The sequence below is a fragment of the Sciurus vulgaris genome (assembly GCF_902686455.1).
Source record: "Sciurus vulgaris genome assembly, chromosome: 9".
NCBI lineage: Eukaryota > Metazoa > Chordata > Mammalia > Rodentia > Sciuridae > Sciurus > Sciurus vulgaris.
In genome coordinates, this window is record NC_136469.1 from 50,050,940 (window position 1) to 50,065,366 (window position 14,427).

The following is a 14,427-nucleotide window of genomic DNA, read 5'->3' on the forward strand; positions in this document are numbered from 1 at the left end:
TATGTACAATGTTTGGCACGGCGCCTGTCACAGGGTAATAACTGACCTCATAGATCTTGACCCATTTCTCTGCTTCTTCTTTTGTTTTGTTGTTTTGATTTTGCAGTTCAGGGAACAGAATCCAGGGCCTTGCACATGCTAGGCAAGTGCTCAGCCACTGAAGTACATCCCCAGTCCTTTTCTTTTTAAGTATTAAAATTTTTCAAAAAATAATTGTCTTTGATCCCCCATTTTGCAAGTTTCCCTTAACCCTTTCTTGGAGCTTTCCACAAATACTACTACACAACCATCAATCTCCATTGGGTCAACCTGGTACCCCTCCCTAATTTTTTACTGCCTAGGGGACCTAGGAGAATTTCTACCTGGCCCTACTCTTGCTTATCTTTGAGGACAGGATGCTTGAAGTCCAGAAGTTCCTCCTCCACGGGGCTGGCTGAAAACAGCTGGATCTCAGATGGCTGCCAGGCAACCTCTAATTTCATTATAGTTTCATCTTCATGTTAAAAGACACACCCCCACCACCAGGACAGTTGACAATTGCCATGACAACCAGAAAGAACCATAGAAGGAGCAAGAAGGATGTGGCACCCAAGTTCCTGGAAATTCTCCACCCCATTCCCAGAACATACATGAATATTCCTCCCCTTTAACCAGCCTATCCCTCCTCTTCATTTCTTTTACCCTATATCTATAACCTCCCCAACCCAAGGTGGGGTTGACTTTCAAGTTTATCTCTTTCTTTTCCGGGCCAAGAATTAAGTTTTCTGCATTGCTCAATCAGTGTTCCATCTTGTTATTGATTTCACATTTCGGAGAAGGAAAAAGGACTGAGACTTTGGGTTCAAAAATTGTTAATAGAAACTCATAGTCACTTGTGTCCTCATCTCAGCAGTATTAGACTTTCACCCTGGCTACTGTTCTCAACCTCCTTCCCAGTTCCTTCCTTATGGTGCCCTTTCCCCGGTGTTCTCATCTAGACTCCATTGTAAATCCCAAACCTAGAACTTTGCACGGGGATGCTTTTGAAGCAGTTGCAGAAGCTGTGTTCCCTGCCCCCAAGTTGTGTGTACAACTTCTTCACAAAATAATTGATGGCATCTATTTATCCTCTCTACCAGGATTATCACAGTGTTTGGGATTCAACAGAATGGATGCATGTTTTAAAAGATATTATCAATTTTTTTAAAGCCACAATTGGTAAAAAATTTCCTGATGAAAGGCACTTCAATGATGGAATCCGTTGAGTTCATTTCATCAAGAAGCTATTGTGAAATTCTTGAAAAGTAGGAAAGATAAAATAAAGCAGACTCTGGTAGGAGAAATAATTGATATTTCCTCTGTCCAGCTATAGGATTTTTTTTTTATACTGAACACGTAACAGACTTTTTAATTTTTTGGTCATTCTCTAAATTCAGTGTGACAACTATTTACATAGAATTTATATTATGTATAAATTATATTAGGTATTATAGATAATATAGAGATGACTTAAATTATACAGGAAGATGTACACAGTGTACATGTAAAAACTCTGCTATTCAATATATGGAACTTGAATCTGTGGATTTAGGTACCTGCAGGGGTCCTAGAACCAATCCCTCATGAATACTGAGGGACCAATGTGCTGAAATTATAACCATTTTTCTTTGTTACATTTTGAATAGAACTTACACTTTTCTTATATTATTCTTGCTTCATTGATTCTGTTTTTCTATTTGTTTACATTGAATGTTATCCCTCTTTTGAGAAATCCTGGACCTTCCAAAAAAAAAAAAAAAAAAAGTCTTATGACAGATAATTTTGTAATTTTGTGTACTGCAATGAACATACTATATGGCATGACATTTTCCTGGGCTCCCCTACTTAGTCTGTTCTCTCCCCAGTTCAACCTCAATGTTCATATCCGTTAAGACATCACCCATTACACAACAGTGTCTGCGTACCATTCACACAGCAAGAGACCTTGTGCATAAAAGGCACCATCATTCTCACTTGGAGTGGATCTGGAGAGAGGGGACAACCTTTTCACCAAGAGACTCAATTATTCAAAAGCTAGGAAGAGGCTGCGATAGAATGCTACTAAGAACTAAAGAAAGCAGAACAAAGATAAAATTAATATAAAGGAATATGGCTCTAGAATTTGACAAGGGAGAACAAGTTAATTTGGGGTGATTTTCTTTTTTTTAATTAAAAATCATATATTTACATAGTGCAATATTGTTTGATTCATTCTGTTATTTTTTTCCCTTCCCCCCCACCACTCCCACCCCTCTTTTCCCTCTATACAGTCCTTCCTTCCTCCATTCTTACCACCCTCCTTATCCCTAACCCTAAACCTAACCCTAACCTTAACGCTAACCCCTCCTACCCCCCATTATATGTCCTCATCCGCTTATCAGCGAGATCATTCATCCTTTAGTTTTTTGAGATTGGCTTATCTCACTTAGCATGATATTCTCCAATTTCATCCATTTGCCTGCAAATGCCATAATTTTATCGTTCTTCATGGCGGAATAATATTCCATTATATATATATGCCACACTTTCTTTATCCATTCATCAACTGAAGGGCATCTAGGTTGGTTCCACAATCTGGCTATAGTGAATTGAGCAGCTATGAACATTGATGTGGCTGTATCTCTGTAGTATGCTGATTTTAAGTCCTTTGGGTATAGGCCAAGGAGTGGGATAGCTGGGTCAAATGGTGGGTCCATTCCAAGCTTTCTGAGGAATCTCCATACTGCTTTCCAGAGTGGCTGCACTAATTTGCAACCCCGCCAGCAATGTATGAGTGTACCTTTTTCCCCACGTCCTCGCCAACACCTATTGTTGCTTGTGTTCTTGACAATCACCATTCTAATTGGGGTGAGATGAAATCTTAGGGTAGTTTTGATTTGCATTTCTCTTATTACTAGAGATGTTGAACATTTTTTCATATATCTGTTGATTGCTTGTACATCTTCTTCTGTGAAGTGTCTGTTCATTTCCTTAGCCCATTTGTTGATTGGATTATTTGTATTCTTGGTGTAGAGTTTTTTGAGTTCTTTATAGATTCTGGAAATTAGTGCTCTATCTGAAGTATGAGTGGCAAAGATATTCTCCCACTTTGTAGGCTCTCTCTTCACATTACTGATAGTTTCCTTTGCTAAGAAAAAGCTTTTTAGTTTGAATCTATCCCAGAGGTTGATTCTAGCTTTTATTTCTTGGGCTATGGGAGTCCTGTTAAGGAAGTCTGATCCTAAGCCAACAAGTTGAAGGTTTGGACCTACTTTTTCTTCTATAAGATGCAGGGTCTCTGGCCTGATTCCGAGGTCCTTGATCCATTTTGAGTTGAGTTTTGTGCAGGGTGAGAGATAGGGATTTAGTTTCATTCTGTTGCATATGGATTTCCAGTTTTCCCAGCACCATTTGTTGAAGAGGCTATCTTTTCTCCATTGCATATTTTTGGCACCTTTGTCTAGTATGAGAAAAATGTATTTATTTGGGTTTGTGTCCGTGTCCTCTATTCTTACCATTGATATACCTGTCTATTTTGGTACCAATACCATGCCGTTTTTGTTACTATTGCTTTGTAATAGAGTTGAAGATCTGGTATTGCGATACCCCCTGCTTCGCTCTTTCTACTGAGGATTGCTTTAGCAATTCTGGGTTTCTTATTCTTCCAGATGAATTTCATAATTCCTTGCTCTATTTCTGTAAGGTACACCATTCAGATTTTAATTGGAATTGCATTGAATCTGTATAGCACTTTTGGTAGTATGGCCATTTTGACAATATTAATTCTGCCTATCCAAGAACATGGGAGATCTTTCCATCTTCTAAGATTTTCTTTAATTTCTTTCTTTAGTGTTCTGTAGTTCTCATTGTAGAGGTCTTTCACCTCTTTTGTGAGATTGATTCCCAAGTATTTTATTTTTTTCAAGGCTATTGTGAATGGGGTAGTTTTCCTAATTTCTCTTTCTGAAGATTCATCACTTATGTATAAAAATGCATTGGATTTATGAGCATTGATCTTGTAACCTGCTACTTTACTGAATTCACTTCTGAGTTCTAAGAGTTTTCTGGTGGAATTTCCAGGTTCCTCTAAATATATTATCATGTCATCCGCGAACAGGGATAGTTTGAGTTCCTCTTTTCCAATTCATATCCCTTTAATTTCTTTGATTTGTCTAATTGCTCTGGCTAGAGTCTCAAGAACGATGTTGAATAGAAGTGGTGAAAGAGGGCATCCCTGCCTTGTTCCAGTTTTTAGGGGGAATGCTTTCAGTTTTTCACCATTTAGAATGATATTGGCCATGGGCTTAGAGTAGATGGCCTTTACAATGTTAAGGAATGTTCCCACTACCCCAATTTTTTGTAGTGTGTTGAGCATGAAGGGATGCTGTATTTTATCGAATGCTTTTTCTGCATCTATTGAAATAATCATGTGATTCTTAACTTTTAGTCTGTTGATATGGTGAATGACATTTATTGATTTCCAGATGTTGAACCAACCTTGCATCCCTGGGATAAAACCCACTTGATTGTGGTGCACTATATTTTTAATATATTTTTGGATGTGATTTGCTAAAATTTTGTTGAGAATTTTTGCATCAATGTTCATTAAGGATATTGGTCTGAAATTTTCTTTCCTTGATGTGTCTGTGTCTGGTTTAGGTATCAGGGTGATATTGGCTTCATAGAATGAGTTTGGGAGGGTTCCCTCCTCTTCTATTTTATGGAATACTTTGAGAAGTATTGGAATGAGCTCTTCTTTAAAGGTTTTGTAGAACTCGGCTGAGAACCCATCTGGTTCCAGACTTTTCTTTGTTGGTAGGCTTTTGATGACCTCTTCTATTTCATTGCTTGAAATTGATTTATTTAAGTTGTGTATGTCCTCCTCGTTCAGTTTAGGTCATTCATATGTATCTAGAAACTTGTTGATGTCTTCGAGGTTTTCTGTTTTGTTGGAGTATAGATTTTCAAAATAACTTCTAATTATGTTTTGTATTTCACTCGTGTCTGTTGTGATATTTCCTTGTTCATTCCAAATTTTAGTAATTTGAGTTTTCTCCCTCTTTCTCTTTGTTAGTGTGGCTAAGGGTTTATCAATTTTGTGTATTTTTTCAAAGAACCAACTATTTATTTTGTTAATTTTTCCAATTGTTTCTTTTGTTTCAATTTCGTTGATTTCGGCTCTGATTTCAACTATTTCCTGTCTTCTACTACTTTTGGTGTTGGTCTGCTCTTCTTTTTCTAGGGCTTTGAGCTGTAGTGTTAAGTCGTTTATTTGTTGATTTCTACTTCTTTTGTTGAATGCGCCCCATGAAATAAATCTTCCTCTCAGTACTGCTTTCATAGTGTCCCAGAGATTTTGATATGATGTGTCTTTGTTCTCGTTTACTTCTAAGAATTTTTTAATTTCCCTCCTGATGTCTTCTGTTATCCATTCATCATATAATAGTGTATTATTTAATCTCCAGGTATTGGAGAAGTTTCTGTTTTTTATTCTGTCATTATTTCTAATTTCAATCCATTATGATCTGATAGAGTACAAGGTAGTATCTCTATCTTCTTGTATTTGCTAACAGTAGCTTTGTGGCATAAGACATGGTCTATTTTAGAGAAGGATCCATGTGCTGCTGAGAAGAAAGTGTATTCGTTCTTTGTTAGATGGCATATTCTATATAAGTTGGTTAAGTCTAAATTGTTGATTGTGTTATTGAGATCTATGGTTTCTTTATTCAATTTTTGTTTGGACGATGTAACCAGCGGTGAGAGAGGTGTGTCAAAATCACCTAGTATTATTGTGTTGTGGTCTATTTGATTTCTGGAATTGAGAAGGATTTGTTTGACGTACATAGATGAGCCAATGTTCGGGGCATAGATATTTATGATTGTTATGTCTTGCTGATTTATGCTTCCCTTAAGCAGTATGTAATGTCCTTCTTTATCCCTTCTGACTAGTTTTGGCTTGAAGTCCACATTATCTTAAATGAGGATGGATTCTCCAGCTTTTTTGCTGTGTCCGTGTGCATGGTATGTTTTTTCCCATCCTTTCACCTTTAATCTATGGGTATCTCTTTCTAGGAGATGAGTCTCTTGCAGGCAGCAAATTGTTGGATTTTTCTTTTTAATCCATTCTGCCCGTCTATGTCTTTTGATTGATGAGTTCAGGCCATTAACATTCAGGGTTATTATTGTGATATGATTTGTATTCCCAGTCATTTGACTCATTTTTGTTTTTTGACATGATTTGGTTTCTCCTTTATTTGGCTATTCCTTTAGGCTAGTTCCTCCCGTTGCTGATTTGCATCGTTGTTTTTCATCTCTTCCTCATGGAATATTTTGCTGAGAATGTTCTGTAATGCTGGCTTTCTTTTTGTAAATTCCTTTAGCTTTTGTTTATCATGGAAGGATCTTATTTCATCGTCAAATCTGAAAGTAAGTTTTGCTGGGTATAAGATTCTTGGTTGGCATCCATTTTCTTTCAGGGCTTGGTAAATGTTGTTCCAGGCCCTTCTAGCTTTTAGGCTCTGGATTGAAAAATCTGCTGATATTCTTATTGGTTTCTCCCTGAATGTAATTTGATTCTTTTCTCTCCCGGCCTTTAAAATTCTCTTTATTTTGCATGTTAGGTATTTTCATAATAATGTGCCTTGGTGTGGGTCTGTTGTTATTTTGTATATTTGGAGTCCTATTAGCCTCTTGTACTTGGTTTTCCATTTCATTCTTCAGATTTGGGAAATTTTCTGATATTATTTCATGGAATAGATTGTTCATTCCTTTGGTTTGTTTCTCTAAGCCTTCCTCAATCCCAATAATTCTTAAATTTGGCCTTTTCATAATATCCCATAATTCTTGTAGATTCTGTTCATGATTTCTTACCATCTTTTCTGTTTGGTCAACTTTGTTTCAAGATTAACTATTTTGTGTTCAATATCTGAGGTTCTGTCTTCCAGGTGTTCTATCCTATTGGTTATGGTTTCTATGGAGTTTTTACTTGGTTTATTGTTTCCTTCATTTCAAGGATTTCTGTTTGGTTTTTTTTCAATATGTGTAACTCTTTATTGAGATGATCTCTTGCTTCCCGTATTTGCTCCTTTAACTGTTTTTTGGTGCGATCATTTAATGCCTGCATTTGCTCTTTCATCTCCTCCTTCAATGCCTGCATTTGCTCTTTCATCTCCTCGTTTACTTCCCTGATTGTTTTAATTATGTACATTCTGAACTCCCTTTCTGACATTTCTTCTGCTGTGCTGTCATTGGGTTTTATTGATATAGTATCTAGGTTTGTTTGGGACATTTTCTTCCCTTGTTTTCTCATGTTGGTCAGATGTCAGTGGGACTTTGTGATATTGCAGGATTCTTCTATTGGCTTATAGTGTCCCTGTAGATTTCCAGTGTATCACCTTCCTGCCTTCAGTAGCCTGAAGTCTTGGAGTAACTTGATAATGCAGTGCTTCCAAGGAAAGCTGCCCCAGCCCACTACTGGTTCCAGGACTTGGAGCTGGCTCTGTGTGGAAAGGCTCTCATTGGGAGGCCTGCTCCGAGAAGCTAGCGTGGAAAGGCGCTTCCCGCCGGAGGGAGCCGGGCTGCTTGGGGAAGTCCCTGGCTGCCCTGTCCTGGTCCCTGAAGCAACCTGCGGGCAGGAACTCGCCGTGCTGGTTCAGGGACTTGAAGCTTGGTTCTGTGCTGAAAGGCTCTCACTGGGGTCCTGCTCCGAGATGCTGGCGAATCTGGCCCTGTGGGAGGAGCCTACTGCCGGAGTGCGCAGGGCTGCCTGGGGAAGACTCTAGCTGCCCTGCCCTACTCTATTAAGCCGCCCGAATCCGGGCCTGCCGCAGGGACAGAGCTTCACTGGGTGGGGAAGACTCACCCTGTGGCTCTATTTTAGTCCGAGTCTCTCAGTGCCTCCCCTTCTTGAATCCTGGGTTCTGGAGCGACTAGAGATGCAGTCACTCTCTAGTCTGCCATCTTGGATCACAGCTATAGGATTTTGATTGTCAGTTAAACCTTGCACTTTCTAGTGATTAGTTTGCTACTTTACAAATGCTACGTTAACCCTTCATCTAGATTAAAAGAAAATTGTGATGTAAAATCATATTCTGTTAAAATGAATTAAGAACAGCTGGAGAATCTAATGAATTCCTTGGAAGCAGCTAAGAAGGTGGTCTTGAAGTTGAAATAACAGAAATGATGAATACCAATGCTACCAGATTCCACTGCACAACTGATATGGCAGAGTGAATACCAAATGTTCAGAAACCCTGCAATGTATTGAGGCTACACTAGGCTGAGAGAGCAGCAGTGTTGCGATACCAAAGATGAAAATCTATTAACCTCCCTAAGGAACAGGAAATCACAATTTTATTTTAATAGGAATTGCGTTAAATCTGTATAACATGCTTTTGGTAGTATGGCCATTTTGACAATATTAATTCTGCCTATCCAAGAACATGAGAAATCTTTCCATCTTCTAAGGACTTCAATTCTTTTTTCAGTGTTCTGTAGTTTTCATTGTAGAGGTCTTTCACCTCTTTTGTTAGATTGACTCCCAAGTATTTTATTTTTTAGAGGCTATTGTGAATGTGGTAGTTTTCCTAATTTCTTTTTCAGAGGATTCATCACTGATGTATAGAAATGCATTTGAATTATGGGTGTTGATTTTATATCCTGCTATTTTGCTGAATTTATTTATTAGCTCTAAAAGTTTTCTGGTAGAATTTTTTGGATCTTCTAGATACAGAATCATGTTGTCAGCAAATAGTGATAGTTTGAGTTCTTCTTTTCCTATTCATATCCCTTTAATTTCTTTCATCTGTCTAATTGTTCTGGCTAGAGTTTCCAGGATTATGTTCTGGCTAGAGTTTCCAGGGAGAAAACATGCCTGTCTTGTTCCAGTTTTTCAACTGAATGCTTTCAATTTTTCTCCATTTAGAATGATGTTGGCCTTGGGCTTAGCTTTCACAATGCTGAGATATGTTCCTACTATCCCTAGTTTTTTTTTTTTTTTTTTTTTTTTTTTTTTTTTTTAGTTATAGGTGGACATAATACCTTTATTCTATTTTTATGTGGTACTGAGGATTGAACCCAGGGCCCCACACATGCTAGGCGAGCACTCCACCACTGAGCCACAACCCAGCCCCTATCCCTAGTTTTTCTAGGGTTTTGAACATGAAGAGGTGCTGTATTTTATCAAATGCTTTTTCTGCATCTGTTGAAATGATCATGATTCTTATCTTTAAGTCTACTGATGTGATGAATTATGTTTATTGATTTACATATGTTGAATCAACCTTGCATCCATGGGATGAACCCCACTTGATCATGGTGCACTATCTTTTAATATGTTTTGTATGCGATTTGTCAGAATTTTATTGACAATTTTTGCATCTGTGTTCATCAGTGATATTGGTCTGAAGTTTTCTTTCCTTGATGTGTCTTTGTCTGGTTTTGGTATCAGGGTGATACTTGTCTCATAGAATGAGTTTGGAAGGGTTCTTTCCTTTTCTATTTCATGGAATAATTTGAGGAATATTGGTCTTAGTTCTTCTTGGAAGGTCTTGCAGAACTCGGCTGAGAATCCATCTGGTCCTGGACTTTTCTTGGTTGGTAGGCTTTTGATGATGTCTTCTATTTCATTGCTTGAAACTAATCTGTTTAAATTATTTATGTCCTCCTGATTCAGTTTGGGTAGATCATATGTCTCTAGAAATTTGATGTCTTTTTTGAGATTTTCTATTTTACTGAAGTATAGATTTTCAAAATAGTTTCTAATTTTCTGTATTTCAGTAGTGTCTGTTGTGATATTTCCTTTTTCATCATAAATTTTAGTAATTTGAGTTTTCTCTCTGTTAGCTAGGAAACTCAAAATGAACGATGAAACAACTAGAGTAGTGTTTATATTTTCACAATGATTGTTTTGTTTCATTTATTAAGTACTTGAGAATCTTTGTAAATTTTTTTGAAAGCTAAACAGATTCTAAAGTAATACAAACATGTAAAGCACAAACATGCTTGAATATTGCTTAAAAATTATGTGAATTGGAAGGACATGTACTATGGATATATAATTAATTTGTGATATTTAAAAATAACTTAAAATGTATAAGCTGCATATATAGCTCAGGAGATTCCATATCTTTCCCATATTTCAAAGAAAACATTAGAAAAGATTATAAAAAATTTCTTAAAGGAAAGCTCTTTATCAGACATGAACAATGCAAAAAAACTCTAAATTTGTGTGAACATTTGAGTTCATGAATTGCAGAAACTAAAATCTAGAACACACAAAATTAGAACTAACATTGTTATTTCTGCATTTGCATGTCTGATTGGGATACTATATCCTGATAAGATGTCATTGTATAGTGTATTAATTGTTATTCAACTATGAGGTAAGATTATGTATAGGTCTGTTTTGTTATAAATTCTTAATAATGAATTTAACACTTTTGAATGTTAAATTCATTGGAAAACAAACAATTTTTAAACTCAGCTAATTTTAAAAATAAATATTATGAAAAAGTAAAAGTGTCATGTTTTAAAAAATAAAAAGTAAATCCCACCCACAGGTCAATGACTCATAAATCCATATATCTGTCCATATAGCTTCCCTAGAACTCCAGACTACTTACTATATGTCACGAAACACTTAACACCTCCCTGTGGATATCTAGGGTTATTCCAAAAGAAATGTGGCCAACCCAAGTTCGTAATTGCTCCTCCCTAAACCTTGCTCCTCCCCACATCAGTTAATAACACTACATCCTTTGAGGGCCACAGTAAGTACCCAGTCACTATCACATCACCCTGCTTTAATCTCAGTATAGCAGTTTGTTCATTCCCCCAAATATTCCATTTTTATTGGTTTTCCTACCTCTTCCCCACACTCCTGCCCCAACTACCTGTAAAACACTTGAAAGGAAGCCCTCGTCTACCTTCCTCCTGGCTGCAGCTGTGGTGCTTGGTCCACAGGGTTTTCAATGAATAAGCATCGGTTGTTTTTAGTCTTTGGTTTTAAAGCACATCTCTCATCATCTTGAGGACAGAGGTGTATTTCTCACATAAAACCTTTAATATGACATCGGGCTCCAGTCTTGGATAAAGCCCAAATGTTTTAATAATAGAAATCCTCATTTCTACATATATCCCAAAATTGGCTGCTGCCCAGATTTTTTTCCTTTTATGAAATTGTGGTAAAAAAAAAAAAAAAGAGACATAAAATCAAATAAACCATTTTAATCATTTTTAAGTGTAGAGTTCAGTGGCACTAAGTGTACTCAAATGGTTGCGTAATGATAACCACTGGCCACCTATAGAAATTTTTCCTTTTCCCAAACTGAAACTTCATACCCATTAAACAATAACTTCCCATCCCACCTCTGCACTGCTGCTCAGATTTTAAATTCCTTTGTCATCGAATGCAGGAGAGTATTTGGTCAACTATTACCATGTAAGGAGGCCCCTCCAAGTGGTGGCTTAAATAATAATTGTTTATTATTTTGCTCATGAATCTAGGGGTTATCTGGACAGTTTCCCTTCCAATTCTCACGCACTTGCAGTCAGACAAGGCTAGAGCGGTTATCCCAAGGGCTTCTTCATCCACATGTCTGTTGTCTGGGAGAACTGAGTCAGTTGGGGCTCCTCAGATACCTTTATGTGGTCTCTCCACATGGAGTCCAAAAATGGAGTCCAACTCAGGGATGCCAGACTTCTTACATAGAAGCTGATGAATGTCCCAGGGAAAGTGCAGAACCTGTATTGCTTTTTCTAACCTATCCTTGGAAGGCATTTCCATCATTTCTACCACAAAGATCTAGGTTCAAGATTCCCAAGTTCAAAGGAAGGGGACACAATCCATCTCTTGATGGGAGGGGTGTCAAAGTATATGGTTTAGATATTAGGGGTCCCCCAAATGTTCATGTGTGAGATAATGCAAGAAAGTTTAGAGGTAAAAGATTGAGTTATGAGAGTCTTAACCTAATCAGTACATTAGTACACCGATGGGGATTAACTGGGTGATAACTCTAGACAGTAGGGTGTGACTGGAGGAGGTGAGTCCCTGAGGATGTGTCTCTGGGGTTTATATTTTATTCCTGATGAGCTGAGCTTAGTCTCTCTCTGCTTCCTGATAGTCATATCCTGATCTGCTTTCCTCCACCACTCCCTTCCACCTCATCCCAAGATGGATCCCAGAACAGTGGGACTACCGAACACAAACTGAGACTTCTGAAACCCTGAGCCTCAAATAAGCTTTCCTCCTCTAAAATTGTTCTTGTCAGATCTTTTGGTCACAGCAGTGACACAGCTGACCAAACCACAAAGAATTTGTGGACTTGTTTTAAAACCATCCTGTCCTGACCCAACAGTTCTGGCACCTTAGAAGATGTCTGTGTATGAGAGAATTAAAAAGTACTAAAGGCTGCAGACTGAGAAAGCATTGGTATCTTGGCCCTCAACTGACCAAGTCAGTCTACATAGGAACCCAGAACTGGGGGATTCAAAGCAGAGTTGATCAGGGTGAGGTTCTAAAGGACAGTTCTCCAAAGTGGCTCCATGTGGCAGGTATCAGGTATAGCAGTACTGGGATGACCTGACTTTAGGGTTTTCCCAGGTTAGGGATCTGACTCAGGACTCCTTTAATTGCAGATGACAGAAGCCAATCTAACTGGTTTAGTAAATAATAATAATAACATTTATTAAAAGATACCATGTAATTCACAAAATCTCCTAGAGAGTCACAGAATTGGAGTCTATTCATCTAGGAATTATGTTCAAAGACCACAGGAGGTTGCTCCATCAGAGACTTCTACTGCTGCTGAAAGGCCTAATATTCTTGTATGGTAGAGGCTGGGACTGAAGGATGTTGCTATATACCCTCAGCTACTGCTGCATCTCTGAATTAACTTGGACTTCACTTAAGGTACTCAGAGAGCAGAGCTCCCTGGGTGTGGAGTTCTGTCATCATATTATAGTTAACCCTGGTTTTTGAGCTCACCATCTTAGGAGGCAGACAAGAAAATAAATTATGAAGCTGTACTTTGCCAGAAACAATAGCAAGAAAAACTCAAGAGAAATCTGCCTGAAGTGTCAAAGAGAGACTCCAAGTGTAATCTGAATTATGGAAGAATTTTCCAGGCAGATGCATGCAAATTCAAAGGTTTTGCAGCTTAAGGAGTCAATCACATACAGGAATGGAGAGCAGGTCAGTGTTTCTACAGCTGAGGATGAAGGTAGAAACTGAAGTAGTTATAGAGGATGGCAGATTCTAGATGTTAAGGAGTGAAAAGACCATATCTAGGGACAAAGTAGATAGCAGGGTACTAGGAGAGGGATTTGAATCTAGGGTAGTCACTAGATTTTCTCTTAGAGGATGAGGTGATTGATACTGCCATTGATTGCAGAAATAAAGGGAATAGGGGAAGGGAAGAAGTGCATTTTAAATTTGTGGTGCTTCTAGGAGCTCAATGAGAAGATGGAGTTTGTAGTAGAAGAGAAACAGTGTGTAGTTGCATCAGTCAGAGAAACTGGTGTTTAAGAATTTAATCCCTAAAGAAAATTAAGGCATAGAAGACTGTGTCCTCACAACAGAGGCTACTCATAAGGTATAAGGAATTAGATCACCAAGGAATAACTGTTGAGATGAAAGCACCAATGTTCCAGAAAGCAAGGGAAACAATCTCTTGCTACCTTTTCTAAATGTGTTGAAAATTTTTTTGGCGTATTGGGAGGTCTTGGTTGACTGGATGGATAGTCACGGTGGCTTCGCTTCACCTGGGCTTTTTCACTGTCAAAAAAAGTAATACCTCCGTGGCACATTCTTTCCCTTTGTGAAGTGTGGTGTGAGCTGATCACAGATCAAAATACCTGGCTGAGGAGCTGGTGGGGAAAAATGTCTGGTTGATCTCCACTAACCCTACACTAATTTTGAGTTTGGGCTACATCCCTCTGTGGGGGAAGGACCCCTTTCTCTCTTTCTAACTGGTCAGACTGCATCCTATAAAGCAGGGCTCTAAATATGAGAGATCGTGTATGTGAAATGCCCTAAAGCCCGAGAGAGAAGAAGCACTCAACAAAGGCATGTAATTCTTATGAACTGTGCACATTGAATATAAGCTTGGAGAGCTAGTAGCAAAATGCCAAACTAAAGAACACACCCATTCTAACAATTGCAACATTGCCCTGGATCTTACTATAAAGTTCTTGGAAACTGCTGAGATAATAAGAGAATCAGATATTTATAGCTCCGGTGTGACCACACGGTAAAAAGTACTGCAATCGTTATTTATGGATCCTGCACTGTGCCTGGGAAAAATAGAGAAATGTCACTAGAACTATCAAATTACAAAATACTTTGTTTAGGAAAACCATGGTTTCTTAAAGTTTTTATTTTGCTTTAGTGCACTCAAACGTAGGCTATTGATTCTTCCTCACTTGGCCCAA